The 18262-nt window shown below is 40.5% G+C and overlaps 1 long non-coding RNA gene across 2 annotated transcripts in view; it reads right to left on the reverse strand.

Moving 5' to 3' along the window:
• Positions 1 to 336: 336 nt before the first annotated feature.
• Positions 337 to 18262, reverse strand: part of LOC115946643 (uncharacterized) — a 38842-nt gene continuing 20916 nt past the window's right edge. For both annotated transcript variants that reach the window (XR_004080693.2, XR_004080692.2), the window contains 3 exons: positions 12113 to 12301; positions 10842 to 10934; positions 337 to 1053 (listed from right to left, as the gene is read on the reverse strand). This is a non-coding gene — a long non-coding RNA (uncharacterized lncRNA). The remainder of the gene's footprint in view (positions 1054 to 10841; positions 10935 to 12112; positions 12302 to 18262) is intronic.

An 18262-nucleotide genomic window follows, 5' to 3' on the forward strand; every position in this document is an offset into this window, starting at 1 on the left:
AGATAACTAATGAACAGCTGAGAACAGGATGTGTTTGGTAATCTCTTAGTCCATATCAGCTGCAGCCAAAAGTGCTGGTTTACATCTGATTACAACTTTTGTCTTCTAAAGAGCTCTAAATCCCTTGGTGGATCTTAGCAGTTTCAAGAAATTATCTGCTATCTGCATATCCTGCATTGCTTAAGGTATACAAGTAAAATATTCCTTACTGCTCCTCCCTCAGACACTCTGGAGACATGAGGCAGACGATTCCAGTCTGGATCTATTCCACTCCAATTATCCACTGTTTTTTTGTAACATATTTTTTATTTAAATACATCAAGAGGTTCCATTTAACACATTGCATTTGTCTTGGCATACACTTCACACATGCAGAAAGTCTATATTAAGGCTTTCATACAGCCGTTAGCAAAAGAATCAGCCAAATGTATCCCTGGTGTAACACTATTGACTTCAGTGAAGTTTCACTGGGGTATCCCTGTTCTGTTGATTTGTCCCCTTCGTTCTCATTCCAAAAGACAAAACCCAAGAAATGTATGTTTGTCTGTAATTAATGCAATGTATTCCCTGTGTGATATACACATAATCCTCTGCACTTCATTGTCTGCTATCTTGCTTTCTGATTTATAGGAATGACTTCCACATTTATGTATCATCCTGGTTTTACAACAGATGTCATAACAACATAGATATTGCAAAAACAAGCAGTGAGAAGTCAGGACTTTGTCACCATTTGCCCCATGAGCATAAGCTGACAACCCTGAAACAAGCCTATTGACACCAGTGAACCTAAGAGCAGCTAGACTCACTTAAGTGATGAGTTATGAGTGATCTCTCCAAGAATCAGCTCATAGCTGTATTTCAATGTAAGGATTAGAGCAGCAGCATCAAAGAAGTGAGAAGAAACAGATCCAATGACAGCATGTTGGTCTGGTGTGAGAGATGGGCAGGACTTCATCTGGCTTCTAATGTGACGCATTGCATTGCCCGGACTATCCCGTCATGGTTCCATGTTTGCTCCAAGAGTCATACCTGTCTGTGCTGTATAAAAACCTGAGTAAGCAGAGAACGGCCTACTATGAGAGTCAGTTCAGAAGAATGAGAGCAGAGTAACATCAGTCAAGGAGATGAGACTGGGGTGAGCTCCCCTACAACTTAATTTTTTGCTATCCAACACCTTAATGAATGACATGGATGGAAACATAACTCCATTATAGAATAAGTCTACCCTGACAGAAAAAGTCAGTGGGAGTGATAAAAACTGCAGATTACCAGTCTGGAGCATTTGCTAAATCAGGCACAAGCAAATTACATACCTGATGGTACAGGTCTATATCTGCCAACAGAGAATTCCTGACACTGAAGGGGTGCACAGGCTACCCCAACAGTCAGAGCCCAGAGATACAATAGATGACATGGTAAATGGCATCTCAGGGTAATGCATCAGCTGTTGAGTGCTCAGTTATATTAGCAGGAAATACTGTTTCTCCTGCAACTCAGTGATCTCCTATGTATTTGGTAGTGGCATGGTCAGGTCTGTTTCTGGGTGCTGAAGCACTGATGAGCATTCAGAAAATAACCACTCGAGAATGATGGGCATGGGGCACATGACTAAGGTACAGACCTGAAAGTGAGAGTGTGGTTATCATGTCAGGAAAAGGCAAAAGACTTATTTAATCACCATTAAGACAGAAAGCAGAAACCTGGTAATGTGTGGGGTTTTCATTTTATCAGTTATATAACAACTTTCTGTGTCTGGAAGTTGAAACCAGTCAAATTCAGAATAAAACTGACATGCAGGTTTTTAACATTGAAGATAATGAAACAGTGAAATTATTTCTCAAGGGCTACAACAGAGTATACATCATTGGAAAAATTTTCCATCAAAAGAGAATGTGGGTTTGGCTTGTTTTTTTGTTTTTTTTTTTTCCCTCCAAATAGATATGCTTTAATTCAAGGAGGAATTAATTGAGGCCAGTAGTGCAGTCTGCACAATACAGGAGATCACATTAAATGTAACCCTTAACGGTTTGAACATCTTTTACTGGCATAGAGGCCCAAACCCAGGATTATACATATATAAACATATTCTTATTTATTGCTAACACACACAGCAGTGGGCCAGGACTAACATTATTAGGCTAAGCATTCATATGCTCAGTATCCATGGGGCAGTCACCTTGCGAGTCTCTGCTGGCCAAGGTGCTGTCAATCAAGCAGAGATATGTCAACCTCTGTATCTCCTTAGAACAGGCTGATCTCAGTCCTGTTGATGCTCTGCCTTCCTCGTCTCTGCTGCTTCTCATAAGGTTTTACATCTTGACAAGCCAATGATGCTTTTCTGCTTTTTTTTCCCCCTGCTGAATCTCCAATGATTTTACTTCTCTGTTTCAAACTGTTACTAACTGATACTGACTCAACAAGCTCACCTCTGTGGTCCCTCTTTGTTTCTGCCTTCTTCCCTTGCATGGCTAAATTGTTTATAAAAAAATCTCTCACCTTCTGATTAAAGTGGGAGTGACAGCTACAGCTCATCTCCATGAAAACTGAACCTTGCGTCACATAAATGGTTCCAGTGGTACCTTTTGATTTTGCAGTCAACAAATATGCAAGGACTCTAGCTGCTCCAGGACTTCCCCTCACAGGTTGCATCCTATGTGACCATATATCATAATGAAAAGCATACACTCAGCCTGATTATGCATAAGGATTGCAAGCATACCCAACAAGATAGAAGGGAAGGTTTCTGTCTTACTTACCTCCATGTAATGTGAGCCATGAGTATAGAAAGCTGCAAAATCAGTAATTAAAAGCAAATTCTGCTGCTGTACACAAATACTGAACGGTATGTATGAGGCTTGCTCTTAGGACCTCATAGAGGCAAATGAAACTGTTAGATAAATAGACAGTACTAGGTACTGCTGTGCTCTTATGTTTCACATTTCATATCTTTCTTGATAGCCCTAACTACTCAGAAAACCCAAAGGCACGGCTCTGGTCAGGGATAATGTGTGTGCCAAAGTTCAAACATCTACACCAATTCCCTAACGTGTTATAATTGCCTAAAAAATATAACAGGAAGAGAGCATTCCCCCCCTTCCCCCCCACCCCCCATTCTCTATAACTCAAAACTTTATTACAAACCAAAAATCCAGCAACTTCACTCTGGGTCCTTCAAGGGATATGTAACATTTCAGACAAATGTTGACAGAATGATAAACATTCTGCAAATGCCCTGTAGGATAAAAGTATTTTAACTATGGGAGTCTCCAGAATGTAAAGCAAAGGATTTTCTAGCTCTGATAACAAGTGGTATCAAAGTCATCACTTTATGTCCTGCTTCATAACTCTATGTAGCATGCCACTGTCCTGCAGGATGCACAGAACCTGTGCATTCATCCCACTCAGCACTCCTATTGCAAGCAGAGGGAAAATAACTTCCTTCAGCTTTAGTGCAAGCGTTTTTTGTGGATAGGCAAGTAATGTTTGTTCTGGCTGTAGTATCTCTTTTAAATGTTATATATTGCAGTGCCTGGCAACTCCACTAATGGCTGTGTATGAAAGTGTGACAGATGGATTACAGAGATAGATAACACTGGACATTTTTATGTATTTGTAACCTAATCAGAAATATTTCATTTTTATGTCCATGGATGACTTCAAAAGGTAAAACAACAGAAAAAAAAAACCAAAACCAAACACCCCAAAACACTAGCAGAGATGCAAAAGAATCTGAGAGGACAATGAAATTAATTATACATGCATCTACATCACCTTGAAATAAGATTCAAGTGAAGTTTCCACAAGAATCCTGCTTGGAACTTAAGTGCCAGTCACCCTACCATGTACCTTTAGCATGCAGAGCTAAGAAGTGATTTTTCTTTTTTTCACATGAAGCTCAAGGGAGATAAGTTCAATCAAATTAATCTCTTTTGCATTGCCTTGAGTTTGACTATTCTGGTGGCACTCCGTGAGGCTGCACCCTGCCACCCTCTCCGCCATAGCATGTTGGTGTCTGCAGAACTGCCCATCCTCTGGCAGAAAACTAAGGTACACCACTAAAATCTCTCTAAAATCTTCCCACTGGAGCCTTCAGCAGTGGGATGTGACATGCTTGCACTCTGGCTCATAAGGGAGAGCCCACCTGATGAATTTGGCTAAAGCTAAATTTCCCTAATCTGAATGCCACTTCATGTCTTTACACTTATGAGACAAGTACCTGCTCTTCCTTCAGCCTGTGGAAAACAAATGCAACTCATCTCCTCTTCCCTGTTTATTCACCCAAAGAACATCAGCACCAGCATGGTTCTCAGCTGTAAATGCTGTGAGTTTTTGTTCCTTTTTCAAAGAGCCAGGAAGATGATAGTAACTGTTCTCCAAGCAGTACAGTCCTTCTGCTTCTAACAGAAAAAATACAGATTGCACAAACAGTTTGCTGGTTTTGATTTAAATTAAAGCACTTCCGTTTTCAGAGGGACTTTCAGTCTGGATGTTGAAGTAATATTTGGTTTGTTTCTTATTTAAAAGTGCTCATCCATTCTCAGTCATGGCAGAGACTCTGAGCTCAGCATTACTTAGGTGTCCACCTGGGGTGTGTATGTGCATGTGTACGTGCCCTAGTTTTGAGCTATATCAACTTCTGCTTCATATTCTAGTGCTTTCTGGTAAGTAGAGTTTATGTCAGAATAATTGGCCTGAGGATTTTTCTTTCCAGTCCAGTACATTTCTGAGGTACAGCTACATGAGAGATAATGGAAATGCCTCTAGAGTGTGTCTGACAAGGGAAATAGCAAGAGTAAGTAGTGAACACAAAATGGGGACCTTGTCAAAGAGTGTGCAAGTGAATCAGCCCAATCAGTCACTGTGGGTGACGTATCTGAACAAATTGAAGCTGACACAATGGTCAATTTGACTGGGGTAAGTATAATTTTGGATTAGGGTGAACACCTTTAATCAGTCACTTGTAGCAGTCTCATACCTGTAATTGAAAGAGCACAGCACTGCTTTAATCCAGATGTCAGTCAAACCCATTCACCCTCTTCTCATTACTGATCAGTTTGCACTCTTCTGCATTTATTTATTACTCCTATTTATTTCCTCTTTTAGACAAATTTTTTCTCCACTTTAAGGAAATCTCAGTCTAATATGGACAGCCTTCAGAATAACACTTGGATTCACCTGATTTTCAAGCAGATGGTGTTCAAGGCACAGGAAACAACAAAACTGAGTATCACCATGTGTTTAATTTTAGCTTTCACTCCCTGAATTGCTGTTTCAACCATAAAATACTATCTTATTTTTAGTCTTCTTGTATGCCTGAAGAGTGTCAGCCTTGCCACGCCAGAACTGCAGTCATGCCTCTGTACTGTAAGTCAGAATGAGGTAATTTCTGTCCTGGGAGCACCATTCCCAGAAGATGGTTGAGTTTCCATCTCAGCTTACTTGTCCATCCTGTCCCAGTCTGGAACAGGTAAGTGAATGTTTTCCATAGGCATCTTACCCACAGACTGGTCTGTAAAATTACAGACCAAGGATACCGGCTCATGAGATGCAAGAATCTTTTAACAGCTTTGGGAGAAGAATTACTTCATCCCTGCCCACTTGCAGGCAGATGGTTCTATGATTTATCAAGAGTCCATATGCTGCTCACAATCTCCTGAGACTTCTACCCCAACATCACCTCTCCCAATGTTTAGATTAAAGCAATGTGAAATGGAGAATAAAATTAGCCTGACCTTGCAGTAAACAGCAGATAGAATAATGACTTGCTGTATCAAAGACCCTCCACTTCTATGTAGTATTCACCGTGAGAGTTTCCTTATCTTTGCTCACGCTGCAGGTGATCCCTGCCTCGCACTAACATCCTGCTCTGAATACTGAACCTGACCTTCTCCACAGCATTTTGAATTCTAGCCTCTTTAATTTATGGTCATCACAGATACAGTTGTTGTACATGTTTTCTGAGCCCCTTCTTTTGCAGCTCTAGAGGCAAAAGGAGAGAGAAACCCCTTGTTATTCTTTGCAGCAATCTTTGGGAGGCAGGCCACAGGGAAACAGTGAAGAGAGGAGAAGGTTCCCATCCCCTGGTAGGAGAAAATGCAGCAAAGGATTAAAGCACCTAAGAAAACACATTTCTTCAGCATGTGAGGTTGAAATAACAGTCAAAGAAGCATCCCACCTTCCAGAGCTTCTGAAGAATAAATCATCCAAACTGTTAGCTATCCATCCTCTACTCTATCATTATTCCCTGCCTGTCAGATCCTTGTAGGGGGTGTCAGTTCCATCCTTCTTGTGTTATTGTAGTTGTCATGCCCTCTTCTCAGCAGCTCCTATCAGTTATAATGAAACACTTCAGCTCACAAAATAATGGGAACTAAAGGGACAACAAGAACAAAATTATTTAAACTTCCCCCCCAAACCAATAAAGAGAATAACAGAAAAACCAAAAAGAAAGAGTGAAAGAATTTTACAGTCTGTAGATGATTTCTGCTTCTGGGATTGCATATGTCATTAAGATTTATAGGTCAGTCCAGAGCTTAAACAGCAGATCTCTTCTCATTATTTATCTTCCTAGCTAAGGCACAAGATTACTTTTTAAGGAAATCTGTGTAACACATGCAATGAAAATAGACCAGGTCCTAAGATCAGCCATTCTAACCAGCTCATAAAGGCTTAGCTGAAACACCCATCAAAGAGGAGTGTCATATGAAATGATATGACAGGTTGAAATGTGCTCACTAAGGTCTGATCCTGAAAATTTCAAGTAACAGAACTGAGTTATACTCATATCTGGTTGTCCTCTGACTATAGTTATGAACATTTAAAGTTTTTCTTGTATGAATAGTCAACTGGGTAGCAGGTTTCAGCTTCTGCACCCCAGCACAAGACCTGGGGTTTTGAGCTTTAATGAAAGGAGTACTTTAACCAAAGTAGTACTCTGAATAACATCACTGCCATTGCTCCCCTTTGTGTGTAAATCAGTGACCACTTTTTTTTTGCAGTGCCTACTGTTTGCAGTGTTTTTGCAGGCTGTTTTGCAACATGCTGTTTGAAGGCTAGTGGCACATGCAAACATGTGGTGATGGAAACGCAAACCAAACAAAATATCCAAATTCTGAACTTTGTTCTTGTGATCTTTACACCAGAAACACCTGCTGATTCAGAACTACAGAATATTCTTTCCATCCTGTAACACGTTTTGAAACACATGAATTGTACACATTTATAACCTCTACAACTTTCATATATATTGGTTAGTTTCTCTTGTCAGTGTAATGGGGCTGAACAGGGATCTCACATATTCCCAAACCAGCTGGGTCTGTGTCTGATCTATGAAGTGTTTCTAACTCTTGGACCACAGGACGGCTTGTATGTGAAACTCTCCTTTCTGGCTGCTCTTCCCTGAGTGCAGGCCTTGGCAATTCTGCTCCAGGCCTTACAAGCACTGCTGAGACCATTCATGCCCAAACAACCTATTCAAAACCGGCCACCCTGAGGGTGTTAGATTCATTTTAGAATCAAAAGTAATTAAGAGAAAAAGGAACAGATCTGCACAGTGACCTCACACTCAAACTACACAAATATTACAGCTCAAGTAAAGCACCAAAAGCCTTCATAATCACCTGCACTATCAACAGCCTCTTCTTGAATTCTACAGTATCTCCTTGCCTCTGCAGATACTGAAGCACGGAAAGAAAGAAACCTTGACCTTTTTCCTCAAATCTCAGTTTCTTATTCCAGGTGTCCTGCTTCTTGGCATGTTCAGGCAACTGAAGTCCAAAGCCCATCGCAGATGAATTGGAACAACCAGTTCCTTTGTGCCTACCTCCCCTCTGGAGCAAAACTCTTGCTCTGAGAAGTACCACTGCTGACCCCAGGTGGAGAATCTCTATTTCATAAATAACTATAGACCTGTCAGTCTGATTCATTGCCAGGGAAGGTCGTGGAGCAGATCATCTTGAGTGCCATCATATGGCATCTACAGGACAACCAGGTGAACAGGACTAGTCAGCATGGGTTTATGAAATGCAGACCCTGCTTGACTGATCTGAACTCCTTCTCTGACAACGCTATGTGATTAGCGGATGAGGGAAAGGCTGTGGATGTTGTCTACTGACCTGTTTCAGCTGGAATAGTTAGTTTTCCTAGAGGCTGGTACAGTGCTGTGTTTTGGTTTTAGTCTAAGAATAATATGGGTCTGTTGGAGCAAATCCAGAGAAGGGCAACAAAGATAATCAGAGAGATGGAGCACCTCTTCTGTGAAGACAGGCTGACAAAGTTGGGTTTGCTCAGCCTGGAGAAGAGAAGGTTCTGGGGAGACCTTAGAGCAGATTCCACTACTTTAAAGAGACCTACAAGAAATCTTGAGAGGGACTTTTTACAAGGGCATGCACTGACAGGACAAGGGGAAATGGCTTTAAACTGAAAGAGGGGAAATTTAGAATAGTTATTAGGAAGAAATTCTTTTAGCATTTTAGAATTCCTTTCCTCTTTGGTTTCCCTAAAGAAATGTGCTGTACGAATGTTCAGCTGAGCTCCAGTCCAGTATTTTTCTGTATTAGACAAAAATGTTGTTTTCATTACAAATCTTTAATCCTTTAAAAAATAAATAATAAAAAAATTATTCCTGCAACTGAAACTGTTTCTCATAAAGTCCACATTGCATAAACAGTTGCCCAAGGTCCTGGGAACAACAGCCAGTCCACACATGGACTACATCACAAAAGCAACAGCTCATAGTGGTCAGCCCAGGGCAGAACAAGGACGTGCTCACTTTAAGGGACAGATGGTATCTATTTAGCTAAACATTCTTCCACTAAGGCTGTTTTAACGCCCAGATCATTTTTATCAGCTTCTTATCACATTTGGGATCCCAGCATGCTTCTGATGGAGGCTGTGTAAGTGCTTCCCAGAGAGTGCTGTAGTTTAAAGGTTCAAGGCAACATATCAGCATGAAGAGGAGGTGTGTGGATATGCAGGGGGGGGAATAAAAACAACTCTATGCTATGTTTGCTGATTTTGAAATGTTCTTGGATGAATTTCCAGGTAGAATATAGATACAAGTATGTGGGAGGCCTCCTTCATCCATAGTCAGCTCTGCTGTATGTTCAGGGCCAGACTGTGAGCCTTTAACTCATATGTGTCTGTGCACTGTTTTGTGGGTTAACATGAAGGAGGTCTGCCAGTGCTCTGAACAACTCAGAGATGTCTCATTGGCATCTGTAGCATGGTATTAAGCCCAAGCTATCCTGGCTCACATCTGACTGCAAAATTCAGTGTAGACATGCAACTTAGCCTGGCATTCACTCCTAGGAACGGTTCCCATCTGAGATACTTCTGTTGTGAGGACAAGGTGTTACTCATCCTCACTACGCATATCACAGGGTGCCTTACTGTTAGACTGTCAGGCAGAGCTGTCATCTGAAACCTCCAGTGCAGTGAGGCGATACAGCCCTGTGTCAGTCCTCTTGAACTGTGAAAGTACCACATGCGATACTAGTAGCATGACATCTGCACAGTGTTGCATGCACCAAAGCACCTCGATGTAAAGAACGGGAGAGTGTTCAGAGAGAGCAAAGTGTGGGACACCTATGAAAGGCAAAGAAAAGTATTTCTCTCTCTTTTTCTTTCTTCACCAGGGAACTGGCTCACACAGTACTATAATAACAAGCACTGGCAGGCTGCCCAGCATCACTGTACTCTGGTTGTAAGTGAACTATGAGGCTAAAGCAACCTTCTGGGAAAAGTTCACACCAAATGTATTGTATGTTATGTTTTCCCCTCACTGGCTTTTTTTTTCTTCTCCAAACCAATCGATTATATTCCTACCCTGTTGCATTACAGATTTCTTTAAGATCCCCAGGAGCTGCCCTTTTAAAAAACAAATATTGAGTAATCAAACAGATCTGGTTTTTAAAGTAACGGAGATAGATAAACTAGTAATTCTCCTCTCAAAATAAAACCAGATCATGACTCATTAAATAGTTTTTCTGTTCTTGGGAATCTGTTTGCTTGGGTTTTTTTTTCCTCAGATAAAATCAAGAAGTTAAGTGAGAGAAAAAAATGCATTATTAAAACACTAGCATTATCTGTACAGTGCACATCTTCCATGGTGGAAGACAAGCAGAGCAGACTTTACAATAGTAATTCAGTGAAAGCAAAAATGTCCCAAAAAGCATGTTCTGTATTTGACCTGAAAATTTCCAAACAGGTCTGATGTGGTTTTTACATGATAGTCCTGGTCACCTCAAAGTTGCCAACTGTAAATCCCACTGTAAATTTAATAGGTACATAAAGTTTTTATTAGAAGTACATGAATCTGGAGCACTTGAAGAGTCACTTTTTCTTTGCTGAAGGCAATAATAAGATGCATTCATTTGGTTTTTACTGTTTCTCAGTGTGGCTTTTACAGAGTCACAAAAAGACAAAATTTCTAAGTTCACAAAAACGATGAAACTATGAACACATTGGACATAATTTATCCGACAAATCAGACCACAGACAATCAATTGGAAACTGGGTAATAAAAGTAGTCCCCTCTATACATAACCAGCCCAAATATGTATTCCCCATTGCAGTGCAAATATGGACACAGTGAATTTATAATTGACTGTATTTTTTGCTAATTAGTTGCATTGTATTAGTCCTTGGAGACCTTTGCTAAGCTCCATATTGCATTGTGTGAAGGGTTGTACCTATTCTATGCATATGGTTTATGCCTCAAAAGGCTTAGGAGGTTAACTTAAGGTTGTTGTGCAAATGTGACGGCACTGCATATAAAGCAAACTCACAGCAGACATGAAATGGTTAATTCAGCTTTAATTTGCAGGGGTATTGAGTACCTGTAATTCTTGGAGACTTCAGTAGGAGTTTTGGATGTTCTGCACTTTTGAAAGCCAGCCTGAAGTTCCTCGCTATGCTTCTGACAAAAAGTCCTTAGAAATTAGAGACAGAAAAGACTTATTAGGTTATCAGGCAAAATTTGTCCCAGAAGAAGCCCCATTGAAGTCAATGGAATTTCACTGGGGATGGATTTACCATAGAAAGATTGTTCCCTCTAGTATATTTAGAAGTGCTTTTTTCATATGCAGTTTAAATTAGTTCTACATTAGTCAAGGTACTGTACCACTCTTTCAGTCAGCTCCCCTTGCAGAGAACTGTCTCTAGCTATCCTTTTCCACATTTCCCCTGCCCCCACCCCTTGTTGTCTTCTTCTCACCCTCTCATTATTTTATGTCTAATTTGGTTAATGAATTTCTCAAGACAGAGCAGCCTTTCATGTTCGAGAAGGACCTACCCTGTACTGAGGTTAAAAGAAAAAACAAAACCCACAAAACAAAACAAGATCAGGAAGAGAGAACAAATTCTTCTACTGAGAAAAGCAAGGTTGTTTATGAAGCTTTAAGCTTTTTATCACTCCACCAATCCACATATAGCTAAGCCACAGTTTTTCACTACATATTCTGCTTTAAAATTGACACGGGTGCTTTAGTATTGACATTCCAGTTTCATCACTGACTAGATTTTTATAGCATTGTTAGAGCAAGTGTCTTCACTTTTCAAACATCGGTTTCACCACTATCGCAATAGCCATAGTCATGCACATGTAAAGAATTTCTCAAGCTGCTTCACAGAAATCAGGAAAGCATTTTAAGCTCTGCAGTGGAAAAGCACAGTAACGTAAGGCAAAGGACCATTGCCATCAGTACTCTCTTTTTATTTTTTTTTTATTTTTTTTATTTCTAACACAAACATTCAACTTTTCTGTGTGGAAAGTCCTAACAAGATTATAGGGAATTTCTAGTCTCTGTATGCTTTCAGTCGTATAATTACAACTAAAACAACTCTGTTGAGGACAACTAAAGGAACCGTAGATTCTGCCAAAGGGAAAAATGTCCACAATTAAGAAACAAACTCTAAAACCACATTGGACAAGTTACTAAATCCCATCTACGTAAAGATGTGTGTGTTCACTTCTGAGTCACTGTATCATTTGACCACTCAAGAAGCAAAGACAGTTTTCTTGGAGAATGTCAGGAAGACCAGAACATAATTAAAAAATAGCAATGTTTTCATTTTTCTTAATACTCTTCCAAAACAGGCACACACTTACTTTAAAATTAACCACAGAGCTTAATTAAGCTTCTTCTGATCATGCCGTAAGGGTTCCATGTTGTCTTCTTGTGGTCATTTCATCAGCCAGGGATTTTCATGTAAGAATGTGCTGCATGCATGTCACAGCATGGGATCTCATCACAGACACCTGCTCTCAGCCTGTGAACATAGATTTTGAGCCCCCTCCCTGCAAAAGAGGTGACAGAAGGGCATATTATTTAATTACTCATCCATGCTATACAGGACAGGGTCCACAGCTCCACTTGTTTCATATGGCTTGTGCTATTTTTGGGATGAGATCAAATAGTTGTTGAAAAAGGAGAAAGCTTCACCATAAACTTCTCATTGCTATTTGATAAAAACAATATAGGAAAACATTGTGGAGATGAGAACAGTTAGTGCAGCAACTGAAGAAAATCTAGGTATGGTAAATATAGCTATAAAATTATTTGTGATTTCTTTAGCTTTCATTGTGAAGATAGGTAAGCTAGTCTGTAATGTGTAACTTCACTCTCCTTGATTACAAGACCATGAATCCAGCAAAAATTAACTGACAGCCACACCTAATGTACTGAAGAAGGTGAAACCAACTGAAAACCTTCATCTAAGTTAGATCTGAAGTAGTGGTTATATTTTCCTCCAGTGCTAGAAGAGGGGAAAAAACAAGAAAATGAAAGTATAGACTTTCAGCTCTGCTTAAACAATGCATTTATTAAATCACTTCAGTCAAAGTCATTCAGGAATTCCTACAAAATCCTATTGTGGACCAAAGCAAAGCACAGCTAAATGAAACTTTATATATTGTATCCGGTAAGCAATCACCATACTTGCATTCTCACTGCCCTCAGCAGCACCTGCATTCTTTGATCACAGTCCTTTTATGTGTTACACTGTATACAAAAGACCAAGCCAGCAATTAGCCATTCTAGCACCGAGTCCTGAAATCTCTGCAAATGCTTCAGCCCCTTAATGAATTCCTAAATAGAAGGAAGTTGCAAACAAAGTTCAGCTTGTGTATTTTATGCCAGGTTCCCACAGCACTGTAGGTTCTTAGAGCTTAATTAATGACACTTGCATCCTGTGTGCCTTCCAGAGTTTTAGTGGAAATTTTACTGGTCACTTCAATCTCTGACATCTTTTGGACCAATTGTCCTCACAATATTGAGCAACCTCCCTAGTCTTTGGAAGGGAAAGACAGGCTTTGCTGCTAATCATGACTCATCTGCATCAATGGGGTGGATAAAAACTGGGGGGGGACACACGACGACACAAAAAACGTGCATCATTTAAAGTAAACTACTCATCAGAAGTCCTATGCATTGTATAGGAACCAAAATGGGTGATGAAAATGAAAACCACCGCCTAATATATCAGCATTTGGGAACTCTGCCAATGCCCCTAATTAAAATTTTGTACTAATCTCTTCAGGGAATCCAAGAAATTCTTTCAGAAAATGGAACATTCTTCTGTGCACATCCAGCTACTTATCCTGTAAGAGGGAATATAAAGGAGATTGTATGCGATCAGACAGAGGTCAGTGGAGTGGAAAGGACAGTGTGAAAGCTACAGGAAATGAGCCATCTATGAATGAAAATACTGGAATTCCTTCTTGAACCCTGATTCACATAATATATGATTTTTCTGGTCCTGGTCTAAGGATCATTACATCAGTTGAAAGACTTCATGGATTTTAGTGGGGTTTTAATCAGTTCCCAAACAGGAGAATACAAAATAGGTATTTAAAATTACAAGGTATGCCAACATGTCCTTTCCCTTCTTTTCTTTTTGTTCTACCATAGAAAGCTTGGTGAGAGTGGTTTGAGATGAATAAGAAGAGTAGGGGCTGGACTAGAGAGGGTCTAAGACAGCACCTCTGACACCAGCTTATAGGTAATAAACAACACATTCAGTGCTATCAGAGATGCAATTAGAGATGAAAGGAAGGAAAGAGTTGGTAATTGGCTGGTAACTGGAGAGGGAAGGGACGCTGATAGAGACGTATTTCTAAGAAGGGAAAGACTAAAACTGCTTTATTGTTAAAAAAGAGCCACAGTGAAATTTTAGGAAGAAAAATAGGGTCATACACAGATGTGAAGGAGAGGTGAATAATGTAGCTAGAGCAAGGGTACAAGGCTAGGTTAGAATCTCAGTCATCTGGACAAAAAAAAGAGACAAGGTAGGTAGGAGGCATAAGGAAAGCCATGGACAGCAGGGAAACTGCATCATACTATATCAGTTTTCTCTTTGAAGAAAACAGCAAGGTCCTATAAAGAAAAAATACGTGAGGGCAGTAGGAGAGAACTACCAAAGATGAATCTAGGCTGGCTCTGCAAGGAGTAAATCTTCTACATAGATATGTATCTGAGGCTCATAAATCAAGCAATCCTACCCTGAGCTTGAGTTATTCAAATCTAAGGCTTTTGTTTGGCCAATGTGGAACGATGGGGTTTAATCACTGATTGCCTTCCACCATAGACCACGGTGCTCATGCAGACTAGCTGAACCTACCAAAAGGGAAATGGAGGCACAAGAATGCATGGCATCCACCTTTTGCATGTCTATATCTTACTACATGCAAATCAAGACAGTGGGGACTCAGTTCCCTCAGCTAATTCTCCCGAGTGAGATCTGGAGTGAACCCAAACAAGACTTTAGCTTGATCCACTTGTCATTTGTAGTTTCCCTTCTTCTTCTGGACTTAAAAGCAAACAAGACTTCTTTTCTGCTACCTTTTTCTAAAAGATCTTTCTATGACTAAGGCAATTATGTGTTAAAATTACATGTAATTCTCTGATGTCAGACAAGATAACAGAGATAATCCTCATAAAAGATTTATGACATTGTACATTACAGCTTCCATTTGTATGTTGCATGCATTGCCTTCAAGAGGCCTTGAGAGATGCTATCTCTATTCAGATTATATTTGCATTCAGCACTTCCTTATTATAAGTTTAGAAGTACCAACAACCCAGCTAGGTGATCTGCTGTTCAGATCCTGCTGTTCTCTGAATCCAAGCAAAGGTGAAATGCTGTTGTGGTCAGTGGTATCCTTAGGATGTAACAAGGTTTAAACCATTTTCCTTGTATTTCTTCATGTGTCATTTCACTATAAAGTGATCACTTAGCAGAGAGGAAAATGTATTCTTAAAAGAGGTCATCTTTGTTTCAACCACAGTTTGTCCATGCCAGAAAGGTACTTTCTTATTGTGCCTTTTATTTTTTTCGATATCTAAACTTCTGGTTTGACACATCCATCTTGACATTGTGTTTTACTTGTTGCTCAGGGACCTACCTAGATCTTACATACTTTTGTGGATCTGCCTGAAGATCCATTCACTGGGCACTTCTCAGGAAAATGCTGAATAGTTACAGCTGAATTGCTGTTCTGGAGCTCAGTTTCTCCATGCAAATGAATATGGCGTTAATATTTCCAGGAGGTGATAATCACTAGGAAGATATTTAGTTGTGTTTCTTGCTGTGCAACGCACACGCTTCTGATGAGGGAACTGAATAATTTTGGGAAACACAGAAGAGCTATGCTCAGCAGCTTCATAATGTGACTGCTCTGATACAAGGACATCTCTGCTTCAAAGCCTAAAAAAACAATAGAGCTGATCTTTGTGACATAGGATGCTGTGAAACGCTGTTCACACAACAGTATATCCTGCTTAGCATATGTGGGATATTCCTAGGAGGAACATGGCTGATAATAAATTTGGGTACCATGAGCACAGATTTCATGTACAACGCTCTTTTGCCTAATTGTTAGTGCATGTTTCTTGAATCTTGCAGTGATAATTTTTTAATTTCCTTTCTAGTGAGAGCACATAGTAGTAGGGTGTGGGAATTTACATTTCCTCTCAAGTGGTACGTGAACCTCTGCAATAACCTGTGCTGTCAGCCTCACCCACACTGACATTTTGCCTGCTGCAGTTCTGTTCCTGAATGGATCAGCAATGTTCAACCAACAACAGGCATTTCCAGTGTGGAACAATGAAGTCTAGGCACCTAGTGATTTTAAGTACTTGGAAAGAATGGTAGAGTATGTAGCACAATTCTGCTACATACAAGCATGCAACCATCTATAATGGAAATGCACCTTCATGAAGCTTGTGTCTGCATGATTTAGGATGTCACAGATCTCAGCTGTTTGTTGTCTTTCTGACACCCCTGGCTGTGTTGAAATCACCACTGTGACAGCCAAGATGAAGTAGCTGACCGTGTGAGCACTCCTCGTCCTTTCCAACACACAGCAGAACTACTTAGCTTAAATCACCACTGACGGAACTAACTTCTTAAACAGGTTTGAACTTGATCCTTGTTGAGCACATCTGACTGTGGCCCAAATTGCCTAGTTCAGCTCAAAGCCAGCACATGTACCCTATTATCAGCAGCAGCAGCTCTACATCAGTCAGCAGCTGGCAGACAGACCCTTGGGGACTTTTCTAGCTAAGGCTAATGCAGCCCTATGGCTGCTTCAATATATTCTCTGTGCACAAAACAGGACATATCTCTTTGCAAATGTTGTTATTGCACAATGGGTGTCATTGATAGCAGGAAAGAGACAATGCTTGGGAGCTGGATATGTTGTTCAAACATCATTCCAGTCTTTTTATATACTCTGATTAAGGCCTTTACCTAGAAATGCCATCATCCCGTTGCTGGCTACTTTGCACAGAGAATATCTGAAATCCCTTTTTACCCTTCTTTAAAGGGTGAATTGAACTGCATTGCAGTGCCTGAATTTCTAGAGTTTGTGACATTCCTTTAATGTAGATTCTGGCTTATCTACATCCAAATACATACAGATCTTCTTACACAAACAGGTACATCCATAGTACTCATCTTTTCAAGCACTACATACATTTTCACTATTAGCCTATTCAGTTTCTCCACTACATTTCCAGGTAATAACCCCAGTGTTGTCAGCAATACTTAGCCCTTGACTTCCTAGTAGTTTTTATTTGGCAGTGGCAGACAGGGCTGTTAGGCAACCAGGGAATCTAAATCAAAGGAAAACTCTTACCATGAGCCTATAGGACAGGCAGAGGAGTGAGTGGTACTAACAGATGAACAGCCCAAGGGAAAGAAATAAAGTGAGCTGGGGAATAAGGAAAGCAACATTTAGGAAGATTTGCTCCTAGTGCAGGCAGCAGCTGCCAGTACTGCAACAGACAGTGTCAGATCAAGCAGGAGTTCACCTGTTGTGAAAGTACAGGACCAGCACAGGGCTAAAGCTCTCAGAATCCCATGTTCAAAACAATACACAGCTAAGCACAAAGAGAGCATATGACTGGAGGGATTAATTTCCTAAACCTGGATGTCTCTTTTAGATGCCCAAGGTCTCTTCCACAAGACCCGTGATGCACCTACCAGCCCTGTGCCAACATCTCAGATACCTCAGATCTCTATGTTTAGGCATTTGAATAGTAACCAGTTCATTTTGTTTTAGGCTTTGACCCCCTGCTCCTCATACTCAAAGCAGGACATTGAATAGGTACTAACTCAAATTAACTTGAGGTAGAACATCTCTGTGATGCCCCCAGTTGTCTCTGCAGCTCACTGATGGATCTAACCCAGGATGGTGGGCAGCTCAGCTCTCTGCGAGGCAAAATGATGTGTCCACCTCTAACAGCTTACAAATACCCCTCTTGCTGTCATGTGTGTTGAATGCAAACAGCTGAGCACTGTCATTACCCACAGTCACAGCTGTAGGACTCATAAGAAACAGCATAATCAAGAACCAGGCATTCCCCATTACTGTAACTGTGTGATCGAAGCCTTGCAACAATACAGCCTTTTTTCCCCTACCCATCCCATCTGCTTTCACCCGGTCTCTTTCAGTCACTGATGTTCCTCACTAAAGCTCTGTGACAGAAGTGTCCATGACAAGAATGTCTGAGAAGATGAGACAGAAGCACCTACAGCAAATAAATAAACCAATAAAGCAATCAAAAGACAATGTGAGAGAACAAGAAGGACATGAGCTGTTCGGACGCTTGAAGGCCAGCCCATAGAGTCACTCAGTCTAGACTCCAGATGTGCACGCAGAGCCTCAGTGAGTGCAATACGGGACTGTGTAAATATCTCAGCCAGATGTCTCAGGGCCCAAGCTACAAATCCTCACAAATGGTGACAGAGTTGGCTG

The sequence above is a fragment of the Melopsittacus undulatus genome, chromosome 1 (assembly GCF_012275295.1).
Source record: "Melopsittacus undulatus isolate bMelUnd1 chromosome 1, bMelUnd1.mat.Z, whole genome shotgun sequence".
NCBI lineage: Eukaryota > Metazoa > Chordata > Aves > Psittaciformes > Psittaculidae > Melopsittacus > Melopsittacus undulatus.